Below are 13465 nucleotides of genomic sequence, written 5' to 3'. Positions count from 1 at the left end.
AACCGAGGACCCCAGCTGTGAGTTCAGCCGCTTCTGAGTCAGTAGAGCTTCAGCCTGAGGTGAGTAGAATAAATCTTATGTTTTTAAAGCAAATGAATTATACAGTTGAGCATGTTCATGCATCATGAATGCCATGTGATGAAATAGGTTGTTTGCATTAGAATCCACGAATATGTTGCATTGCATTTATGATGTTGATGTGGATTGGTTATTGAATGATCCTTTAGTCCTCATATGGTATGATGATGCTACGGCATGACATGGTATGGAAGTCCAAGTTGTACCCATTCTACGTCCCTGGCACTATGTAAGAGAAAGTCCAGGTTGTACCCATTCTACGTCCCTGGCACATTGGTATGCATGATATGTTATGTTAAGAGAAAGACCGGTTGTACCCATTCTACGTCCCGGCACTTTGGAATGTAGAGGACTATTGGTGACAATACCATCCGAGATGTGATTTGTTGTGATGTGTTGCATTACATGATGGCATGAGATTTTAATGTTTCCTATTATTCTGCTCACTGGGCTCTAGTAGCTCACCCCTTTTTCCTAATCCCACAGGATTGCAGGTACGGGCTAGACAGAGAAGTCAAGAAGAGTAAAGTCTTATGTTTGTAATAGATAGATAGTGGACATGGTATATGGTATAATGATGTAAAGTTAAATAGTTATGTTATGTATAATGATATTGAAGTTTAGAAGTGTGCTTGACCATAACTCATTGTAATCCCTTGTTGATACATGATCTTAATGTCTATTGACGTTTATGTTTAACCAACTCAACTTATGATGTATCGCCCATTGGGGCATTGATGAGATCCCACAGAGGGGTCAAGTTTATGATTATGATTATGTTTAGTGCATGCACAGGTTGAGTTTGGTGTATGAGGAATGAATGAAAGAAAAGTTTTAATTTTTATGTATGATTGTTGATCATGTATGAGATTAAACAGGTTTAAAGGTCTCATGTCAGGCTTGCTACGGGTCCCGGCGGCCTTAAGCCGATTTGGATCCTAGCGCCAGTAGCGGTCCGATTTTCGGGTCCTTACAGAATGGTATCAGAGCCCTAGGTTCATATGGTCGGACCTAGAGTGTCGGGCTCATAGAGGTTATAGAAGGTCAAGCACAATAGGAAGATCATGTCCACTAGGATAGGATGTGGAGTCCTGTCTTGTTTGATGATGTGAAATGCCATGATTTTATACATGTGCATTAATGCTATGATATGAATGATATGTATGTGATGAGGGTTCATGTGTGCCCACATGAACCATATGATGCTAATGTTTGCTTGTTATGTGCTGCCTTTCAAAAAACAGGATGAGGGGAACTCGTCGATCAGCAAGATTGACTGGAGTGCCACCTGAGGATGAGGGCATGAGTGCCCGTCCTCCTACATTGCCTAGGGCAATGTCTAGTAGGTCTAACAGAGATAGAGCAGTAAGAGACCCTAGAAGGTCTCTGGATCTGGGTAGAAGCAGATCAGTCAGAGGAACAGTTCAGGGAGGAATGTCAGAAGGCATGGGGGATGATATGGATGTAGAGCAGAGGAGGGATGGCAGTTTGGGAGTTAGCATGTCAGAAGAGGGAATGGGAGAGTCCCAAGGAGGCACTCAGGCCTCGGGATTTGTTCAGCCACCCCACTACCCACACTTCTCACAAAATCCCGGGTATTCGATGGGAGGTACGTCGGATTACCCTAGCTTCACCCCTTATCCCACACAGATGCCATACCCACCCTACTACCCACCATATTCACAATACCCAATGTATCCACCCCCACCTTACTATCCAAACCCTACCTCAGAAAATGTTGCCCCACCTCCTCCTCCAGCAGAACCAGCAGCCCCAGCTACTCAACCTCCTAGACCTAGCTCAGCCAGTGGGAGCAAGGTCAAGATGACAGACTACATGAAGTTGGGTGCTCCCCAGTATAAAAAAGGGGATGACCCATTTGTGTATCTGGAAAGGGTTAAGGTGATCACGGATGAGATTGGGGCTGATGACAGTAGAGCCATTCAGATGGCTGGGTTCACGCTTAAGTGCAAGAAGGTACGAGAGTGGTTTAAGAACTATGTGAACCCCAGAGTAGACAGCATGTCTTGGGAGGAGTTTGCAAACGAGTTTGCAGGATGGGCTTTCCCAGATAGTTCAAGGGAGCTGAAGATGATAGAGTTTGAGCAGTTGAGGCAGACTGATGAGATGGGTGTAGAGGAGTTCACAGACAGATTCTTGGAGCTGTTGCCATTTGCAGGGCAGAATCTTAACTCAAACCAGAAAAGGTCAAGGAGGTATATCATGAAACTCCACTCTAGATATTCCTCCTTGATCCAGTCAGCAGATAGGGAGAGCTTTCACGCCATAGTGGATATGGCCCGGAAAATGGAGGCCAGTGCCATCGTTCAGGGAACAGTTAAGCAGTCAGTGGCACAGCCTTCTGGTTCTAAGACCCCAGGCTCTTCTTCTTTCAGTGCAGCAGCTTCAGGTAGCAAAAAGTGGAGTAACACCACTAGGAAGCCCAAGAAGAACAAGTTTTGGAATAAGGTCAAGTCTAGTCTGGGACTAGGGAGTGGCTCAAGCTCTGGCGCGGATAATGCAGTTTGTGCAAAGTGTGGTAGGCTACACAGGGGAGTTTGTCGGGCTGGGACAACAGCCTGCTTCCGATGCGGGCAAGAGGGACACATGGCTCGGGAGTGTCCTAGGGCAGCTTTTGGAGCACAGTCTCAGCAGACAGCTTCTGGTAGTGTGGCTCAGCCAGCAGCTCCAGCCATGACTCAAGCCAGTGGCAGAGGCAGAAGGAGAGGGGCAGCCTCTTCTTCAGCAGGTTTCAAAGGTGAAGGTCCATCAGCTCCAGCACGGATCTTCACAATGACTCAGCAGGAGGCAGATGCATCTAACACCGTGGTGGCAGGTAATTTAGTCATTGGTTGTTCAGATGTGTATGCCTTGATGGACCCTGGTGCATCTCATTCTTTTATTGCTCCGAGAGCCGTTCAGAGGTTGGGGTTGATGATCTCTGAGTTAGAGTGTCCTCTCTGGGTCAGTGGACCCAAATGTGATCCATCAGTGGCAGAGTCAGTCTGCCAGTGTAGTCCTGTGTTTGTTGAGGGAAGATGCTTGTCCGCCGACCTTGTGGTTCTAGACTTGACAGATTTTGACGTCATTCTAGGGATGGACTGGCTATCTACCCATGGTGCTACCTTGGACTGCAGGGACAAGGTAGTCAGGTTCAGAGTTCAGGATGGGTCAGAGGTTGTCTTCAGGGGAGACAGGAGGGGTACACCTAGAGGTTTGATATCAGCTCTTCAGGCTCGTAGGTTGCTTAGGAAGGGATGTCAGGGGTATTTGGCTCATGTGAGAGAGCTTAGCAGTCAGGTTAGAGAGCCCGCCTCGGTGCCAGTGGTTAGAGAGTTTCTAGACGTCTTCCCAGACGAGTTGCCAGGTTTACCACCTGCTAGGGAGATAGAGTTCGAGATAGAATTGATGCCTAGAACCCGACCGATCTCTATCCCTCCCTACAGGATGGCTCCAGCGGAGTTGAAGGAATTGAAAGAACAGTTGCAAGAGCTGGTAGACAAGGGCTTCATCCGACCGAGTACCTCGCCCTGGGGTGCACCAGTTTTGTTTGTGAGAAAGAAGGATGGATCCCTTAGGCTTTGTATCGACTACAGGCAGTTGAACAAAGTCACTACCAAGAACAAGTACCCTTTGCCAAGGATCGACGATCTATTCGACCAGCTAGCCGGAGCAGGTTGTTTCTCCAAAATAGATCTGAGATCTGGGTACCATCAGCTGAGGATCAGAGATGAAGATGTGCCAAAGACAGCTTTCAGGACCAGATATGGGCATTTTGAGTTCCTTGTAATGCCGTTCGGGTTAACCAACGCCCCTGCAGCATTCATGGATCTCATGAACAGAGTGTTTAGCCAGTACCTGGATCACTTCATTATTGTCTTCATAGATGATATCTTAGTGTATTCCAGGAATGCAGAGGAACATGCCCATCATCTGCGGTTGGTCTTGCAGACCTTGAGGGAACATGGCTTGTATGCCAAGTTCTCTAAATGTGAGTTCTGGCTGAGGAGCATTTCGTTCTTGGGGCATGTAGTGTCAGAGAATGGGATTGAGGTGGACCCCAAGAAGACAGAAACTGTGGCTAACTGGCCTAGACCCACTTCAGTGACGGAGATCAGGAGTTTCTTGGGTTTGGTAGGTTACTACAGGAGGTTCATTCAGGACTTCTCGAAAATAGCAGCTCCTCTGACCAGACTAACCAGGAAGAATCAGAAGTTTCTGTGGACCGACCAGTGCGAAGAGAGTTTTGAAGAGCTTAAGAAAAGGTTGACTTCAGCACCAGTTTTAGCTCTGCCATCTAGTGATGAGGACTTTACAGTCTTTTGTGATGCGTCCCGTGTGGGACTGGGTTGTGTGCTGATGCAGAATGAGAGGGTGATTGCTTATGCTTCTAGGCAGCTGAAGAAGCATGAGTTGAATTACCCCACACATGACCTTGAGATGGCAGCAGTAATCTTTGCACTCAAGATGTGGAGGCACTACCTCTATGGGGTAAAATGTGAGATCTTTACAGATCATAAGAGCCTACAGTACATCCTGAGTCAAAGAGATTTGAACTTGAGACAGAGGAGATGGGTAGAGCTGCTGAGTGACTATGATTGCAAGATTCAGTATCATCCGGGTAAGGTGAATGTCGTGGCAGACGCCCTAAGCCGGAAGTTACTAGGCAGTCTATCCCACATCACGGCAGAGAGGAGACCAGTGGTGAAGGAGTTTTACAAGCTCATTGATGAAGGTCTATAGATGGAGTTGTCTGGTACAGGTGCTTTAGTGGCCCAGATGAGAGTGACACCTGTGTTTCTGGAGCAAGTGGCTCAGAAACAGCATGAGGACCCAGAGTTAGTGAAGATTGCCAGGACTGTTCAGTCAGGCAAGGACAGTGAGTTCAGATTTGACAGTAAGGGGATCCTCCGCTATGGGAGCAGACTTTGTGTACCAGATGACATAGGGCTAAAAGGAGACATTATGAGGGAGGCTCATAATGCAAGATACAGCGTTCACCCCGGAGCCACCAAGATGTATCAAGATTTGAAGAAGGTTTATTGGTGGCCAGCGATGAAGAAAGAAGTGGCACAGTTTGTGTCCGCCTACAAAGTATGTCAGAGGGTGAAGCTGGAACATCAGAAGCCGGCTGGAATGCTTAACCCGCTACCTATTCCAGAGTGGAAATGGGAGAATATAGCTATGGACTTCGTAGTGGGGTTACCGGCAGCGTCCAACAGAGTGGACTCCATATGGGTGATTGTGGACAGACTCACCAAATCTGCTCACTTCATTCCTGTCAGGAGTGGCTACTCTGTGGACAAGTTGGCGCAGGTATATGTGGATGAGATCGTCAGGCTGCATGGGGTTCCTGTTTCAATAGTGTTTGATAGAGGGCCCCAGTTCACCTCCAGGTTTTGGCGGAGTCTGCAGAATGCCATGGGTACCAGGTTGGATTTCAGTACTGCCTTCCACCCCCAGACGGACGGACAGTCCGAAAGGACCATCCAGACTATCGAGGATATGCTCAGAATGTGTGTGCTGGACTTTGGCGGTTCTTGGAGGCAGCATCTACCTTTGGTGGAGTTTGCCTACAATAACAGCCATCATGCTAGCATCGGGATGGCTCCATATGAAGCCTTATATGGAAGGAAGTGCAGGTCACCTGTTTGCTGGGAAGAAGTTGGAGAAAAGGCCTTGGCAGGGCCTGAGCTAGTAGAGATTACCAGCAGGGTGGTACCCATAATCAGAGAGAGAATCAAGACTGCTGCAAGCAGACAGAAGAGTTATGCAGACGTCCACAGACGGCAAGTAGAATTTCAGGAGGGGGATCTGGTATTGCTCAGGGTGTCTCCAATGAAGGGAGTGGTTCGCTTTGGGAAGAAGGGTAAACTAGCCCCACGATACATCAGACCCTTTGAAATCTTGCAGAAGATTGGGAATGTGTCGTACAAGCTAGATTTGCCTGCTTCAATGGCAAGAATCCATCCGGTTTCCCATGTTTCAATGTTGAGGAAATTTGTGTCAGATCCGGGCAAGGTTCTTAGTGAGCCTGATGTGGAGATCCAAGAGGATCTCACCTATGTTGAGCAGCCAGTGCGGATCATAGACACCCAGATCAGAAAGCTGAGAAACAAGAAAATCCCGATGGTGAAAGTCCTTTGGAACCACCACAATTTGGAAGAATGCACTTGGGAGACACGGGAGTCCATGCTCCAGCAATACCCTTATCTTTTCTAAGGTTAGTTCTTGTATGTTTCATGTGTGTTATGTGTATGTTGTGATGACTCTATGCATGTGCTAGTTGAGGAACATTTGGGGACGAATGTTCTTAAGGGGGGGAGAATGTAATACCCGGCTAGACTCCGGTATCGGAATTCCTACCGTCCGGTGGAATCTCGGATGTCGGAGACCTCTAGAAGGGAAAAACCATGTTTTCATGAAATGTTTTAATGTTTTTGATGATTTTAAGTAAAGAGGAAATGAGTTTTTGGAATAAAAACACCCTTGGAGGAAACTCAGGTTCGACCGCCGAAACTCAAAGTTCGGCCGCCGAACATGCATGCTTTTCGGGTGAGCCTTAGGCCCCCGAAGGCATAAGTGAGGGAAGCCCAGGTTCGGCCGCCGAACCTCAAGTTCGGCCGCCGAACATGGCATGCATGCGGGGGCACATTCGGCTCCCGAATGTGGCCTAACCAGCCACTATAAAAGAGCCCCTTAGCCGAAATGGGCGAGCTTTCTCCCCATTTTCGGCCAAGGTGAGCCCTTCCGCCATTCCTCACCATCCTTGAGTTCTTTTTCCTTCAAGTCTTTCAAGATTTTTACAAGTTTTTACGTTGTTTTGAAGATTTTCGAGTTTAAAGCAAGTTTTGGAGCTTTGAGGTTCAAGAACTCAAAATCTCCCACCTCCGAGTTTAGGACGTCTCTCTCTCGATCTTCAAGAGGTAAGAGCCGATCTTAAGCTCATTTCATGTTTAAAGTAAGTTTTATGCAAGATCTATGGGGTAGAATGCATGTTTAGCTCATAGTTAGGTTTTTGAGTTAATGTTATGTTTTGAGCAATGTATGTTGGATTTGTGTTGTTGTTGTGTGTTGTAGTTGGGGTTTAAGTTAGTTTGAAGCCCCTAGGAGCCAATGTATGTACATTTGCATGTTTTGGTTGAGCTAAATGCATGATTGGAAGTTTTGGAGGCAAATGTGCTTAAAGGAGCCAAGTTTCTGCCCTTTGGCAGAAACCAGGTTCGGCAGCCGAAGGAACTTTCGGTCGCTGAACATGGCTGGGGAGGCAGGCCTTTCGGCTGCCGAAGTTGCCCCCGAAAAGAGACTTTCGTCTCTATCTGGGACTTTCGGCCGCCGAACCTGCCTGGGTTTCGGCTCTGGAGGGACTTTCGGCCGCCGAACCTGCCCTGTTCTGCCTTCCTTTGCATGTTTTTGCATGATTGTTTTGAGGTGTTTTAGGGGGTTTTTGGGGGATATTTTTAGAGTTATGTTCTAGTTGTTTGGTCCCTCATTTGAGTCCACCTGTATAGGTTCGGACCCGAGGAACCGAGGACCCCAGCAGTGAGTTCAGCTGCTTCTGAGTCAGTAGAGCTTCAGCCTGAGGTGAGTAGAATAAATCTTATGTTTTTAAAGCAAATGAATTATACAGTTGAGCATGTTCATGCATCATGAATGCCATGTGATGAAATAGGTTGTTTGCATTAGAATCCACGAATATGTTGCATTGCATTTATGATGTTGATGTGGATTGGTTATTGAATGATCCTTTAGTCCTCATATGGTATGATGATGCTATGGCATGACATGGTATGGAAGTCCAGGTTGTACCCATTCTACGTCCCTGGCACTATGTAAGAGAAAGTCCAGGTTGTACCCATTCTACGTCCCTGGCACATTGGTATGCATGATATGTTATGTTAAGAGAAAGACCGGTTGTACCCATTCTACGTCCCGGCACTTTGGAATGTAGAGGACTATTGGTGACAATACCATCCGAGATGTGATTTGTTGTGATGTGTTGCATTACATGATGGCATGAGATTTTAATGTTTCCTATTATTCTGCTCACTGGGCTCTAGTAGCTCACCCCTTTTCCCTAATCCCCCAGGATTGCAGGTACGGGCTAGACAGAGAAGTTAAGAAGAGTAAAGTCTTATGTTTGTAATAGATAGATAGTGGACATGGTAGATGGTATAATGATGTAAAGTTAAATAGTTATGTTATGTATAATGATATTGAAGTTTAGAAGTGTGCTTGACCATAACTCATTGTAATCCCTTGTTGATACATGATCTTAATGTCTATTGACGTTTATGTTTAACCAACTCAACTTATGATGTATCGCCCATTGGGGCATTGATGAGATCCCACAGAGGGGTCAAGTTTATGATTATGATTATGTTTAGTGCATGCACAGGTTGAGTTTGGTGTATGAGGAATGAATGAAAGAAAAGTTTTAATTTTTATGTATGATTGTTGATCATGTATGAGATTAAACAGGTTTAAAGGTCTCATGTCAGGCTTGCTACGGGTCCCGGCGGCCTTAAGCCGATTTGGATCCTAGCGCCAGTAGCGGTCCGATTTTCGGGTCGTTACAAAGATAGAATTTGTTCCTCTCTTTGAGAGAGATATCTTCTGAGCCCCTCGATAAGTGAGACTGAAAAATACATGGCCGTGCTCAAATGAATTGATAGTGTGATCAATATCATTTGATTTTATCAGTCTACTTAGAGATCGAGAAATCATAAGCTTAAACATTGTAAGTTTGACATTGACTGTGACTTATATTCAAACTAGATATCGTGTGACAAAGGGATTAATGCATATTCTATTTATTAGGTTTTATTGGATTATTGATCCTCATATTAGTTGGGTAGTAATAATGTCTTGCTAGATGCCACTTATGACTTATGGGCCTTATGGAACTGGGCCTATTGCTAATTAATGTGAGCTTATTGGGTCACACACAAAAGAACGTTGTTGATGTGCTATGTCATATTAATGAGCTAAAAGCCCAAAACCTATTAATATAATTAATAATAATAAAGTGTTATTATTATTAATATTAATCATTAATATAATTGATAATAATAAAGTGTTATTATTAATTAATTAATAATAATAAAGTGTTATTATTATTAATATTAATCATTAATATAATTAATAATAATAAAGTGTTATTATTATTAATTATTTATTATTATGAGATAATAATATTTAAAAGATTTGCAGTATATCTGTAACTGTTATAGATAAAAGACTCTATCACATAAGATATTTGAGTATCTGTGAGATTGTGATAGTGGGTTATGAACACAACTCAATTTTCTAAAAGGAGTTGTGTGAAAAACAAAAAACTGAAACATATAAATATCCCTTCTACGAATTGTGGAAGGTACATTTTTTGAGAAAATTTAATCTAATAGCTGCAAATTGTGGAGCACATAATCTATCCATCTTTGAGAGAGTTAGCACTCTAGAAGGATAGAAGACGTTCGTGTGAATACCATAGAGGGTGTTCGTTTGAAAAAGCAGCACTATCAGTCCAGCATTGTATCTTCTTAACGAGATTAACAGGCTAGTCTCATATCCTTCTTATGAAATAAACGAAGCACTCGGATTTTGAGAAAAGGAAATCAGAGAATTTTTATTTTTTCGCTGCACCTTTGGGTTGCAATAATCTCTGGATTTCCTAACAGTATCCACTACCCATAAGTGGATCACTGGTGATGTCTCTTCCCTTCACCAGACTCAGATTATTTCAGGAAACACCGAGCGTGAGCAGCCATCTAGGCTTATGACCTGCGACCTTACTACCCTTCCCAAGATCGTCCTCATATTGTCACCTATGAGGTTCTCCCTTGAGCAGGTCACAGGACTGCTCTTTCCTATTCCGATATGTTTGTGGTGTCCTGCCTATTAGAGGGTCGAGCTCTAAACCTACCACATATTATGATTCATACCATAGCAGATCTGATCTTTATGATGCCATGGGTCGTCTGGAGCTGCAGGTTGCTCAGATGTCTGATCGCCAGGCTCAGATGTCTGATCGCTAGGCTCAGATGTCTGATCGCTAGACTCAGATGGAGTAGCAGTTAGTACGACTCACTGACCAGCAGCAGACCCTTATAGAGCAACAGAGACATATTTTGTACTTCCTTCAGCAGTCGTCTGAAGTGCCACCTCCTCAGCCTCCTTAGTGATATTTTTTCTAGTTTTGTTTGTTTTGCTAGTATACTCTTGCTATTCCCCTTTTTGTACTTTGGTACATTTGTTTTTTATGATGTCAAAAGGGGGAGATATGTACGATTTTGGATTTATGGATATTAAATGATGTGTTGATACCTTAACATTTATTTGACTCTCTTGAATTATGAATATTGTGTATGATTATAACTTTTCTTGAGATGCATTTTTTTTTTTGCTCATTCATTCATATAGGATCTATTGCATCTCATTGCATTGCGTCAAAACCTCCCTTATGTGTCTTCTCAAATTTTAAATATGGCATAAAGTAATTTTGAAAGAGGGAGCACATTAAGAGGGAGTAATTCTTAAAATCTACACACTACACTTGAGATTATTATCTTATCATTTACCAATTGTTTGTCATCATCAAAAAGGGGGAGATTGTTGGACCTAAATGTTCTAATCCTTATTTTAATGATAAATAAACAATTTGTGCTATTAATATTCTTCAAAAGTGTTTATGTTGAGGTTGTAGGACCCTTATTAAAATGAATGAAATCGCTTCAGACTCGAAAGTGAGGGACAGAGACGAAAGTCTCATATGTTAGGCCCGAACATTGACTTTAGGCCGCGGAAAGTGAGTTTTCAACATGCCTGAGTCAAAACTTCGGCTTCCGAAAGTGAGAGATAGAGACGAAAGTCCCATACGTTCGGCCACCGAATATTGAATTTCGGCCGCCGCAAGTCTTCTTTTAAGGATGATGTTCTTTACTCAAATGGTTCGGCCGCCGAACCTGAGTTTTTCTGAGCACGTTATAACGATTATTTATGTACACAAAATGGCTCTATTTGCATTTAATGCATTCCCAACGGCCATATTTATAACTGAACTATAAATATAATGTGTTTTTAATCCGAAAAGGTTACAATAAGCATCTAAGCAAAAACCTTTTGAGATTAAAGCATTTTTCACTCTCTCTCAAAATCTTGAGCTATTGCATTAATTTCTTGAAATTCTGTCTTGACTTGTAATCAGTTTGAGTTTTAAGATTGAGTAAAGGTTGTTGAGTGAATTAATTGTGGTGGGTGTGATTTTGAGCAAAGGATTGCTGTTATGAGAAAAAGAGAATTATAAAGAGTAAATGTTTGCTCTAAAATTGTAAGGGATTTTAATTTTTACCCAAAAAAGGATTTGATAGTGAAATTGAATTCTCAATAAAGGTTTCGATAAGAGGACGTAGGCTTAAGATAAATGAATTTTTATAAATCCTTGTGTTAATTGTTATCTTCCTTATTTTCTTTTAATTTATATATTTATCTTTAAATTTTTTATAAATCTAAATCACTCCTCTTGGAGTGCTTGAGGAACACATCTAAAAATCAATTCAAAATAATTATTTAATGAAATTTATTAATTTAAATTTATTTGATCGGTTGGATTTTGTGAACACCCTATCCCAAGCTATCAACCAGCGATTGTTATCTATAACCCGGTCAATGCTAACCTCCACCTGATGACTGTGATCCGATTTACTTTGCATGGAACACTAACTCTTGGAAACAACTGAAATTTGCTGAAAACCCACACGTTTCTTGCCACCAGGCAATCTTGATAAATATGGTAAGTTTCTTATATGGTGTGTGGGTCCGCTATTCTTGCTTACGTAGGATCTACGCATTCTTATTTACATAGTATTTAGTTGAATTTTATGATTAATATAATTAATATAATAATGATTATTATTATTATTAAAAAAAATGAAATTAAGTTAAGTGAGTTGATTAGTTAGCAATAGATAGTCCAAATTAATAATAACGAAAATTATGATAAAGCTGTTAAATTTTATTAGTTTTTATTTTATTTTTAAATTAAATAATTAAAATGATCATATATTTTATAAAACTAAATTATTTAATTATTATATCAAATAAATGTTTCTCAATTTATTTTAGTTCTAATTAAAAAAATTAAATTATTTAAAAATTATATAAACTAAATAATATATATTGAAAATAAATAACATGAGGGTTATATTTGTATATATCAAAAGAGTTTTCAATTTGTGTATAATAAAAGAGTTTCCATTTCATTTAACTAATTCAAGAAAGTGAAGGTTTAATGTAAATAATCGATTGTATAGCAATATCTATTATTTTTATTTCAGATTGTGTAGTAGTATCTATTATTTTTATTTAATATTTATAAATAATATAAAAAATTAAAAATATAATTATTTATTAAAATAATTTTTTATTATTAATTTTATAATTATTAAATTTTTTTTAATTTTAATTATTACTTTAATTAATTAATAAAATATTATTATGTAAATATTATGAAATTCATTTCAAATTTCATCAAAATTTAAAGAAATTAATTTTAGTTATAACCAATTCTATTGAATTCAATTAAGAATTTAATTTTAATTTTTCTTCAAATCAACCACACAAATAAAATTTTATATGTATACTAATATTTTAGTGTTTTTCAAATCTCAAAATTAAAAATTTATTTTCATTTGTTTTACTTTGTCTTGTTTGTGATAGTTAATTCACTCTAATGACTTAAATAAATTATGGCCATCCCTCAAAATCAAACATGCTAATACTCAATTTTGAAAATATGAATGAAAATATCATGATATAGGCACCACATAAGAGTAACTTTGCTATTTTTAAACATACACAAAAAGTAAAACATACAAATATATTTAAAATGTTGAAAAAATCCTGTAGTAATTGATTATTGTATGTATTGTGTTTTTGTCAATGTTATTATAATATTATAATTTTTTTAAAAATTTATTTATTGAAATAAATTAACAATACAAAATTATTAATATAATGTAAATTTTTAAGGTCCGTCAAGACCTATCATCAAATGTGAAAAAAAAAAATCATCAAACGCTATTTTGCCTTACCCAAAATGAAAAACAGTTTCAAGACCGTCCACCTGTACAACCACATTGACAATTGGAATATAGATGGTGCAGCGGAGAAAGTTATATTTCCTGCGTCCGTCTAATATGACCATAATACCAGTAAGATATACTCCCGTCTCACTATAATTTTCCACTAGTTTAACAAGATGGCTTTAATTTCTTCGAATCCCAAGCTAGAGTTGTTCAATAATTTATTTGAATTAAAATCATTTTCATCCATCATAATACATAATTTAATTAGTTTTGTAAACAAACTCAATTTAATTTATATATCA

The sequence above is a fragment of the Manihot esculenta genome, chromosome 4, assembly GCF_001659605.2.
Source record: "Manihot esculenta cultivar AM560-2 chromosome 4, M.esculenta_v8, whole genome shotgun sequence".
NCBI classification, from domain to species: domain Eukaryota; kingdom Viridiplantae; phylum Streptophyta; class Magnoliopsida; order Malpighiales; family Euphorbiaceae; genus Manihot; species Manihot esculenta.
This window is presented reverse-complemented; position numbering follows the sequence as displayed.